This window comes from Porites lutea, chromosome 10, assembly GCF_958299795.1.
Source record: "Porites lutea chromosome 10, jaPorLute2.1, whole genome shotgun sequence".
NCBI lineage: Eukaryota > Metazoa > Cnidaria > Anthozoa > Scleractinia > Poritidae > Porites > Porites lutea.
In genome coordinates this window covers 25,120,771-25,131,651 of record NC_133210.1, presented here as the reverse complement: position 1 = coordinate 25,131,651, position 10,881 = coordinate 25,120,771, and the positions used below count along the sequence as shown (strand labels likewise).

General features: G+C 38.1%; 1 pseudogene; it reads right to left on the bottom strand.

The window, feature by feature from the left end:
• Positions 1-4,778: 4,778 nt before the first annotated feature.
• Positions 4,779-10,575, bottom strand: LOC140951131 (adenosine receptor A1-like; annotated as a pseudogene).
• Between the last annotated feature and the right edge of the window lie 306 nt (positions 10,576-10,881).

Below are 10,881 nucleotides of genomic sequence, written 5' to 3'. Positions count from 1 at the left end.
AGCACTGCATGACATTTTCTCACTTTCACATCAACTTCTAGCAAGCTGGAATTTGTATATCCCCCGTGTTATGGAGTCGAAGAGCAAATGCTCATCTTCTCGTCAGGTTTAACACCTGGACGAGTCAAAGGCTCTTGAATTGAAATCCAATCCCCAAGTTAACCATCGTACTCATCTGAAAGACTCCTGCGTGTCTTAAAATTTGGTAAGACCTCTAACCGTGCTGTAGAAAATTTGCCACAAAGAAAACTCTAAGTCTGAGCAGCGAACGATGCACTCTCTCACCCACCGAACTTCCCCGTGGTTTTATTTGAGTTGTTCGTGGCGCAATGCACTCTGGTTAAATGCAATGCATTGTGGTAAAAAGTGTGGTTAAATGCAATGCATTGTGGCAAAAAGTGATGAATTCGAGAATTCGTCGCCCCTTATATATTTCCTTTAAATCCTGATTATGTTGCTGCTCGCTCCCTTCTGTCGCTCCGCAGCAAATACCGTTTCTGCGACTACAATCACAATGAGTCCTTATTATCACATCTGATGAATTCTACTGACTATTTTATTAACATCCAAGTAATTTCATTTATATCAACTTGCTTTGAATTGAGAGACAAACTTATCTCCGGAATAATTAATCCTACTGATGGTTAGAAATAAACAATGATTAATAAGTGTCAAATTATTTTAAATATTTAATTTACAAGGAATCAAAAAATGAGTAATTTCAAGTAGCTGTTACAATACTGTAATACTTTGTTATGGTCATGCAAATAAAGCTTATTGTTGTTGTTGTTGTTGTTGTTGCCTTCAATGGAAAGCCTTTGATCTTAATTCTCTACAAGATGAGGTATATTTTATGGGTGGTGGTGCTGCTAGAGGCTGTGACGTCACCAAACATGATCTCCATCTTGGATTTTATCAAGCATTAGAAATCAGCTAAAAACAGTGAAATTAATACTTTTTGCGTTTAACAGGTAAAATAACACATTAATAATTACTTTGCATCATTTCATCCACAAGTTTTACTTTTGCTGTTGAAAAAAATGAATAAACATGTATTTTCACTCAAAAATGGCTTGACCACCTGCACTGCTACTTATGACGTCACATTTCGTAACCATAGTAACTGACTATCACTAAACTTGTCTCAAAATGTGCGCGAAGGATAAACGAACAGCTATAGCAAAAAAACAGCTTGGAAAAAAAATCCGGATCCTGGTGGTCGCTTATGGGAGTTGGTCGCACATGGTGCTTCGACTTTACTGACAACAATCAACAGCGACTTTTTAAAGTGAAACCAAAAATGTTGAGTGTAAAAGGACGGTCGACGTGAAACAGCATGCATAATATCAATAAAAGTGGAACATTTCTCAGCCTATGTGGTATGACGTCATATCTGACACGTCATCACCACTGACCTGTTAAGCTGAAACGTTCTCCGACCTTCTCCGTCTGCATCCATTACTTCCCCCCAGGGGGTACTCCCTTATATAAGCCACATATGTATGCGCCACCCCAAAGGGTAGAGGCTTTGCGTTGTTTTGGTCTGAAAATGGGTATAGACTTTGCCCATTTGGGTCTGGAATCAGATAGTTTTGGAGGGAACTACGAGAGTGTATAAACGTATTTATCGTTTCAATTTGATAATGTGGCAGCAGGACATCATAAGCTTATGGGCTCCTGGTGGCAGGTACGGGAAAAAAAATGTTGTTATATTCCTAGACTTTCGCTTAACTCAAACAAAAGGTTGGTGCAGACTGAAACTTAGGGAATTTATCTTTCCTTCTAAATGAATCTCAAATCATCTATATTTTTGTTATTCATTTCATTCCGGGTTGCGATTGTCCAACATCTGACACGATTAGATCAGGATTGATCTGTCTTTTAGGAGCTCGTTCAAGAATTAATGAATCCGATCGTAAAAGTAGTTTTCCTTCACAGTGAGTCACACATCAGTCTAATCTAATTTTTTTCATGACGATTAACCTATTAGAATAAGGCCAAGCAACCGTCCAGTAGTGTACGGAAGTGAAAAAGACAGTTTGAGTACAGCACATGCAAATGAGAGTATAACAACAGAAATACGTGTCCCGCCGATTCAGTCCATAAATCAACTTATTATATGGCTGAGTCTGTTTTCGCCGTGCGATTGGTCAATTTGCGGTCCGTAACTTGCTATACGGACCAAAATTTTTAAAGAAAATGCTCATTTCGGAGGTCTAAATCTCTTAACCTCGGAAAAAATGTTTAAATAAAGTTATAAGACGACTGTCAACCTTGACGACTTGGATGTTGACTTTGGCCTTCAACATTTTATACTGTGTTTATTTGTGAACAAAGGCGATGAAGAAACTAACTCGTAATCTTATCGAAGAGGATTCTAGTCAGTGTTTGAAAATTTTATTGTAGTACACAGTTACGCTGACGAAAATCGACTGGCAGAGATTCGAGATGTTTTGCCTAAGAGAAAATGAGTAGTTCCTTCAAGAAATATGATAGCAAACATACCTGCACCCGATCATCTTGACAAGCTTCTTTGCCATTTGCAGTGTTTTTTCAAAGACCAACGAAAGAAAGATAGAAGCGAGTTCGAGCCAGACACAATAATGTCCAGTTTTCAAAAGACTCCAGTGTCACATTAACGAGTGAATACTTACAGTGCTCTTAGTTTCCAGCGAATAAACTTTGAAATATGTATGTAAACCCTGTGGACTGGGATGTTGACTTTGCCTTTCCCAATTTTAACCTAGCTTTGTTTTAATGAGAACGAAGCTGTTGTAGAAACTGAATCGTAACCTTACAGAGGAAGAGAATTCTAGTCAGTGTTTGAAAATTTGAACGCAGATCACAATTGAAGACGAGAATGAAATGGCAGAAAGAGAGGTTTTCCCAAAAACAATTAACGAGCGGATCCTTCGACAATGACAACAAACTTACCTTGAAAAGCTTCTTTGCCTTTTGTAGTGTTTTTTCACAAGGACAAACGGAGGAAAGATGGAAAAGACTTCTAGACTGACACAGTGTCCGGTTTCCAAAATACTCCAGCGTTACATTAAAGAGCTAAAACTTACAGTGCTCTTAGTTTTGACCAAATAAACTTTTTTAACATGGCGAATTTGTTTTTACTTTCTCGGAAAGCCTTTGTTATGTGCTATTGTTTTCGTACGCCAATTAAAACTTTCTTTTTTGACACCTGTCAAATGACTGTCAAATTGTGCGTCCTAAACTTGTTTCCGGTCCCCCAAACAGGAAGAAGCCATATAATAAACATCTTATTAGCCTCGTTTTTTCGGTCCGTACTGTAAATTACGGATCCTCGTTTTTTTCCATCGATTTATGGCCCGTGCGCTTTGCGCTTGGGCCATAAATCGACGGAAAAAAAACTCGGTCCGTAATTTACAGTACGGACCGAAAACTCGGCTAATAAGAGGTATTATTATTCATTCAAAATATTTCCCCAATTCTGATTGGCTAAAAGCACATGTTTCATTCACCATAACCAGTTACTGATGACCAAATTTGAAGGAATTTTGACTTTAACGAGGAAATGACGTCAAAAATGCAGCGTTTTCGCAGGTTAAGGCATCGTTAACCGAGAAGACCTGGGGACGAGGTTGAGTTGTTTTGGTTGTGAACTTAAAAAAATGGCGGACATTTCACTCGTTTCAAGAGTAAGAACTAGGCGAAAAAATAGCTAAAAACACGGCAAGAACAGCAAGAAGATAACTCGAAGGGCGACATTTGCTATTTGGAGAATATTTGCGGAGCTGGACAAACCTAAACGTACACTATCGAAGATGAACTGAACATCGATGGATCGATGGAGGTAAGCATGTTTTAGCTATGTTTTTTAACTTGGAATTATTTTGAATGAATAATAAAACAGTTATTGAATTTGGCTTTCGTATCATATGAAGAATTATGGAGATCTCGGAGGGTGTTATCCGCCTCGGCCTACGGCCTCGACGGATAACACCCTCCTCGATCTCCATAATTCTTCATAAGATACTCAGCCTCATTCGTAAACTGTTAATTTATGCTAAGAGTAGTAAGAATTGTTTCCTTCTTTGAAAAAATCCTTTTGGTAACAAGAACGTTGTGAAAACCATCGAAAAGAGATGTCACTATGTAAGTTAGGAGGTAACAAAAGGATTTTATCCTACCGGTGTCGCGGTGAAAAGCCAGGTTTATTAACAGACCTTTCAGTGTTGCTGGTGTTGCAGCACCTAAACCTTGGAACAGGTTAATTCTTACTACTAGACTTGAGGATTTTATTAGTCGAAGAGTCACACCTATCAAAAGGAAAATGCGGCACCCTCACGTACAGATCGACAACGAAACTGATGTCTTTGTCAAATAGGTGAGACTCCAGAAGAAAGAGACATCAGGAGAAAAGACTAATACGATTTTTACCAGTGAATTTACCTAGTAATTTCCACAGCAAATTACTTAATTTAAAACCATACACAAAAATTAATAATTGAAAGTTCATAATCAGATGGCAATGTTTGATCCACCATAATTGCTCTTCCGTTAACATTTGACATCAACCTTAAGTTCATTCTCTCATGCTGACAATCAATGAAACCACCACAAAAGTAAATTTACAATGTCTATACTAGTGAAGTAGTACATTCAATAGCAAAGGAATCAGGTTATCCTCAGTGCAAGCTAACTTCTGACTACTAGTGACTTGGACACCAGGCGAGACACTACTAGAAATATATTTTTCTTATAAAACTCCCTTTATTTAATTTCTTTGTGAAGACTATTTGGGGCTTGAATGCGTGTATTTTACAAATAAAAATTACTTGAAAATAGAGTAATTATAAGTGAGATAAATGGTAAGCACCAGATCCGTGCTTCGGTGTGGCCTGACTAGCGGATAAAAGACTCGACGACTATCTAACGACTGCATCTGCCTTTGGAAAACGTTCGTGAAAGCGCTTTTCTGTAATCTGGCATTCTAAAACAGTAAATTAGAAAATTCATAAAGGAATTGCTATATTGAAGAAGCTTAACAACATTTACAATTATCGCAATTTTGTTTGAATAATAATTATAACACGAGATGCAGAACTGAAATACAACTGTTAAAACTTGAAAAGGCAGCCACGAGAGAACAAATATTGCGGTTATCAAAAGCAGCGTCCTTTCTTGCTTGAGCTTCATTGGGAATTCTTGAAGCTTGCTTCGTCCAAATGATGCAATAGGAAACGCAAGTTATCAATAAAGGTGTTGACAAGCTAATGATTATCACAGAAGTGAACTCCATTAAGGTTATAACGAAAAAAAATTTTAGCACTTGAAATGACGTCACAATAAGTGAGAAGACCCATGGCGTTGCTATGGCAATCGCGTAGCGGCGTAAGGTGAGTTGTCTATGGCGAAAAGGGTGAGAAATAGCGTGAAGTCTTTCCAGGGAAATAGCCGCCAGGGTGAAGATCGAGCTTAAGCCCGTAATCATATCCACGCACCGATAAGACAATGTAAGAATTCCAATGCGATATGGTCTGTTTTTCACTGCTATGTAAAATGGCACTGAAATCAGTCCAACCAAGAGGTCAGCAATAGCCAAGCTAATTAACAAAAAATGAGAACGCTTTCGAAGATTTCTCTTGGAAAGTATTGATATGGATAGAGCATTTCCCCCAACGATGATTAGAGAGGACAATAGCCCAAAGCAGAAACTCCAGAAGAGATTGCAATTGTTGAAGTCCATTTGAAAACGGTGTTTATTACCTGTTAAGGGAAAAAGAAGATTTAGGCTGGATTTCGGTCGCTGCCTCCAGGATTGGGTCCGAAGCTCATTCCTCGGAAGTTCCGGTAATTGCCGGTCACCGAAAGCTGTTTTGTTCACAATGAAGATCGAAGTTTTAGTGACGATTTCAAATTGCTTTGCAGAAGATATAATAGTTATTTATAAGCCTATCGATTCAACGACAAAATGGACCTGTTCAAACTACAGTCCCGGACAAAAGCTGTTAGGAAGGTTGTATAAGTTAACAGCAGTTCGTTTTATGCTCAAAAAATCGAAGACGGTTTTCCCTTTTGCTAAATAACTGACTCCCCTCCCCGTCCCCGTCCCACCTATCTTGGAATATAACAGAACGATTCAAAACTGATTCAGACGCGTACAGACCGCTTATGTTTTGTTTAACATCTGGCTAGGGGGCGGCAGGGGAAAAAAGGAAGAAAAAGAGTTAAAAAGTAGCAGCCTTTCCAACCCTTTGACGATGATAGTGGAGTTCACGCTTACTGTTGCATCATGGGTAATCTGGGGGAAAGATGGCGGGAAATTCAAAGATTTGTATTGGAATTCAAAGCCAGCTAATAGGCCATTTGCACGATGACGTCATTTTACTACCACTACCAGAATCCTTCAGGGTTTTGCTTTGTTATGCAAACTAGGGCTTTTGTTATTTAAAACTCCCTGGGATTATAAATTTAAATGTGAAAGAAAAAAACGAAATGAATTCTGGTCCTAGTAGTAAAAAGACGTCATCCGTGGAAATGGCCAAAAATTTGCCACGTTGTCTTTGAAAAGAGTGACTTACGAGTTCAAAGACACGATACACTAAATCTGGAGTGCAAAGAAGTCTGTGATCAGTTTTTACAAAACCTTGATTTCCCCATACATTTTCTGTAATTCGACAGTATCAAAATTATATCGTTCAACTCGTGAATTCTCTTCGCTTTCATTTACCTGAAGCCTGAAGAAAGTAGCCCTTTCTGTCGGAGCCTACTAGAACTGTCCCGAATGTGCTCAGTAAGATGCTGGAAAGCTGCCTACTGGCCTGGAATGTTAGAAAGTTGCTAAATGATATTGCCAAACATCCAAAAAGTTTGCTTCCTAAATTCAAAAGCTGCTACACGTAGCAGGTCTAGATCGCGCAAAATTCGGAAAGTTTTTTGTTTATTGTTGTCATAGTGATACCGATTTTAGTAAAACTACATTTTGACAAACTTCAATTCATAGTCACGAGAAAAGTTTCGGACAAGGACAAAATCACTTTTAAGACCCTGTTTATATGGAGTGGGGGACCCCGGTCCAGTGGGGTAAGTTTCTTTTGTTTTGTGTCCCCCAGAGCGTGAAAACAAAAGAAACCAACCCCACTAGACCGGGGTCCCCCACTCCATGTAAACAGGCCCTAAGACGATTGAAAAACATCGGTATGGTCTCCGAAAAACTATATCGAAACACCTTAACCCTATTCAGACTGGGCTTTTTTGGTCAATCTGTGACTGGGGGGGGAGGGGGGGGCTCCTCGGACCCCCCCTCTGTATTTCTGGAACCAATAATGCTAGGGTCATGAAATTTACACACAATGATCATCTCCGTACAAAGAAGCCCCACACCCAGTTTTGACTTGCCACGCCCAATGATGACGTCACAGTGACGTCATATTCCGATTTTTCAATGTTTCTTATTATTTTTCCACTTAGATACGTAGAATATCAATAATATTGGTAAAGTCATCTCTTTGTTATCCTTTCTTATGAACTAGTAACAAGGAAACACTTGTACAGCGAGAAAAAGCAATAGGAAGCAATAAAATTTAAAATTTGAAATGGTGGTCCGCCATCTTGGATCCGCCATCTTGGATCCGCCATCTTGGATTTCCGTTTTTTTGTTAAAATTATAATTTAAAGCAACTTTCAAAGGGGAAAAAGCTCAGAATGTATAAAAGAAGTATTAAACTAATGTTTATTACCAAAACAAATGACTTTGGAAGTGTTATGTGGAAAATAGAGCAGCATATTTGTCAAAGCAAAAAAGTGACAAATTTTACCCCACCCCTCCCCCCCAAATATTCGATGTTGAAACATTTTGATGTAATTCAAAAACTAGTCCCAAGCAAAGACCATTTTAACAACAAAAAGCACTATAAGTGTAAAAACGCGATCTTAAAACAAAAAAATCACCATTTTTTAAATTTTCCAAAACCTATGTGTCAGAAACTGGTTGCCATGGCAACATGATTAATCACATGGACATGGTAATTATACCAAAATGTTCCTAGATAAATTTTAGGTAAAGTCAGAAAAATTGAAGGTCATAGCTCTTTCGGTGTAGGAGTTATCACGATTTTGTCGGTCTGAATAGGGTTAACCTAATTAATATCTTTGTTATTGCCGACGTGGTAAATACTCAAACTTAAGGTGGCTCCGTCATTAATACTGGAGCATTTAGCTGTGACAAATTTTCCATCATAACTTTTTCGTTTTTAACGCGATGGCTGCGTAACTTTGCAAAGAACAACAGCTATCATTCGGATATAGATAACACGAAATATTCCGATTTCATTGATTGTGTATACATATTTCTTGAGAAATTAGCGCTTAAAAGGACCCTACTGTTCAAAGAAAATCGCGTCTAGTAAATTTTGCAGATATTTTTTACTGAAATTTCTGTTTTCGGCTTTTATTGATATAATAAATATGCCGGAGAAACATTTCAGAGAAATCGTTGGAGCAGAAGTCCGTAACTAAGAGTCGCTCAAAATCGAGCTGTGAAATTGTTTTGGAATTTCAAAAACAAATTACTATCAGGTAGAAGGAGCCACCAGTTTGAATTTTCGGGACAAGTAAATTCAGTGTTTGCTAATCCTGAAAACAAAAGCCGATTGCCTATCGTGCTTTATATTTTCTACATTTTAACTTTTTAGTTTTAGAAGCACCATAAATTGTTCCAAACCTTGCTCTGACGTCGAATGACTTGTTCCTCGACATTTTTAAAATATACCTTGGCATTTTAGGGTCAAACTACTGCTGCATACATTTTGATGTATTGCAATGCATCCTCAACGGCTTTCCAGTACTGTACGTTGCTTCCAATTCAGGAAAAAGGTATTAGGATTGTAAGCTACCTTGTATCGAAGCTCAGATAGAACTGTCCAGCACCTTTGTTTATGACCTGAAAATGAGCACGAGCGGCAGCTCCGCAGGAATTCGCATCTCAGCCAGGGGGGACGAATGACAATGATGCCCATGTCTGCGAAGAGATCTGTATAAACATGTATTGTAGAGCAAAACATAATTATCAAGAAAAACTACCCATTCAGTGAAGGAAGGAGTGACAAAAATTTCAGAGTTATAAATTTATTCAAGGGCAGTATTTAATTCGGTTCACAGGCATGGGCATCATTGTCGTTCGTCCCCCCTGGGTGACGTGCGAATTCTTCGCAGAACTGCCACTCGTGCTCATTTTGTAGTAATAAACAATGTGCTGGAAAGTTCTATCTGAGCTCTGATATTAGGTTGCGTCCAATCTAAATACCTCTTTACCGGGTTGGAAGCAACGAAAAGCAGTAAAAGTCGTTGAAAATGCATTGCAATACATGCAATATGTTTACACAGTAGGAGTTTGAGCCGAAACTGCAAAGGAATATTTTAAAAATGTCGAGGAAGTAATTCTACTTCAGAGCAAAGTTTGGAGCAATTTATAGTGCTTCTAAAACTAAAAAGTACCTTTTAAAGAATAGCACGACTGAGGCAATCAGCTTTTGTTTAAGAATTAGCAAACATTAAATTTACTTGTCCCGAAAATTCGAACTGGTAGTTCCTTCTACCTGATAGTAATTTATTTTTGAAATTCCAAAACAATTTCACAGCTCGATTTTGAGCGACTTTAAGTTACGGATTCTGCTCCAACGATTTTTCTGAAATTCGTCTGGCATATTTATTATATCAATTAACTGGCCGATACCAGAAATTTCAGTAAAAAAATATCAGCAAAATTTTTTACTAGGCGCGATTTTCTTTGAAAAGTAGAGTCCTTTTAAGCGCTGATCTAGAAAAATATATTTACCATCAATGAAATCGGAATATTTCGTACTATTGCCGAAAGATATCTGTCCTTCTTTGCAAAATTTCTCAGCCATCGAATTAGAAACGAAAATGTTATGACGATAACTTCGTCACAGCTAAATGCGTCCTAAAAAAATCCAGTATAGCCAACTTGATAAAGCATGTGGATTCCCGCGGGAGAATCTGTATTCTTTGATGAAATGGGATCAAACATGGTCTAAACATAGAAAAGTATCATCGCATGAAAAGAAGCTGTTTTAAAACCCTTTAAACCCTAAGATCAATTCTCATTTGTTGCCCCTATTCGTTTCCTACCGGGTGCAGAAGTAGTGGAGAGAAGTTGATAAAATATCGAGCAAATTCATCATGTGTGATCATGTCCGTTATTCTTATGACCACTCGGTTTTACAAAGCATTGATATTACAAGCAGAAATTTGATGCTGATCACTCTTAGGGCATAAAGTATTGGGTCTTCGAACCTTTCTGAAATGGTGGTACCTAAGCTGAAAAAATCGAAAAATGAACTACACTATTTTCCTCGTTCACTTCCTTAGTGACTTATTGTAAACTTCTCCGTTCACCACAAAGCACCGCTTGTGTTACAAATAAAACGCGTTAAAATAAGGTTTCTACGTATACATACCTCACCAGTACGTCCGTTTATGTGACAGATCGGCGCTTATGCCTTTCTTCTACTAGTCACTGCTTAAATCTTGCAGGGAAACCCAAACAGCCTTTGGGACTTTAAATCGGCAAATGTGACACAAAATTTGGCTTGCTGTAAGAAAGGAAAGTCTAGGTTTTGAAATAAACGTGACTCATCCCATTGATATATGTTGATCAAAACATTATAATAATGTATTTTAGCACGTAAATGTCATTTTTCTTATGCCTTGAACGTACATAAGCAACGGTTATAAAGCAAATTTTCTTCTCCGAATAGTTGTCGGTTCCAGGTAACGTCTTGTTCATGACATTTCAGTTTTGTTTATTGAAAGCTAGAACAGGGAAGTTTATGATTAAAAACAAAGAACATTTTAAAGAAGGTGGCAGGTTGATTGCGAGGCAAGGAG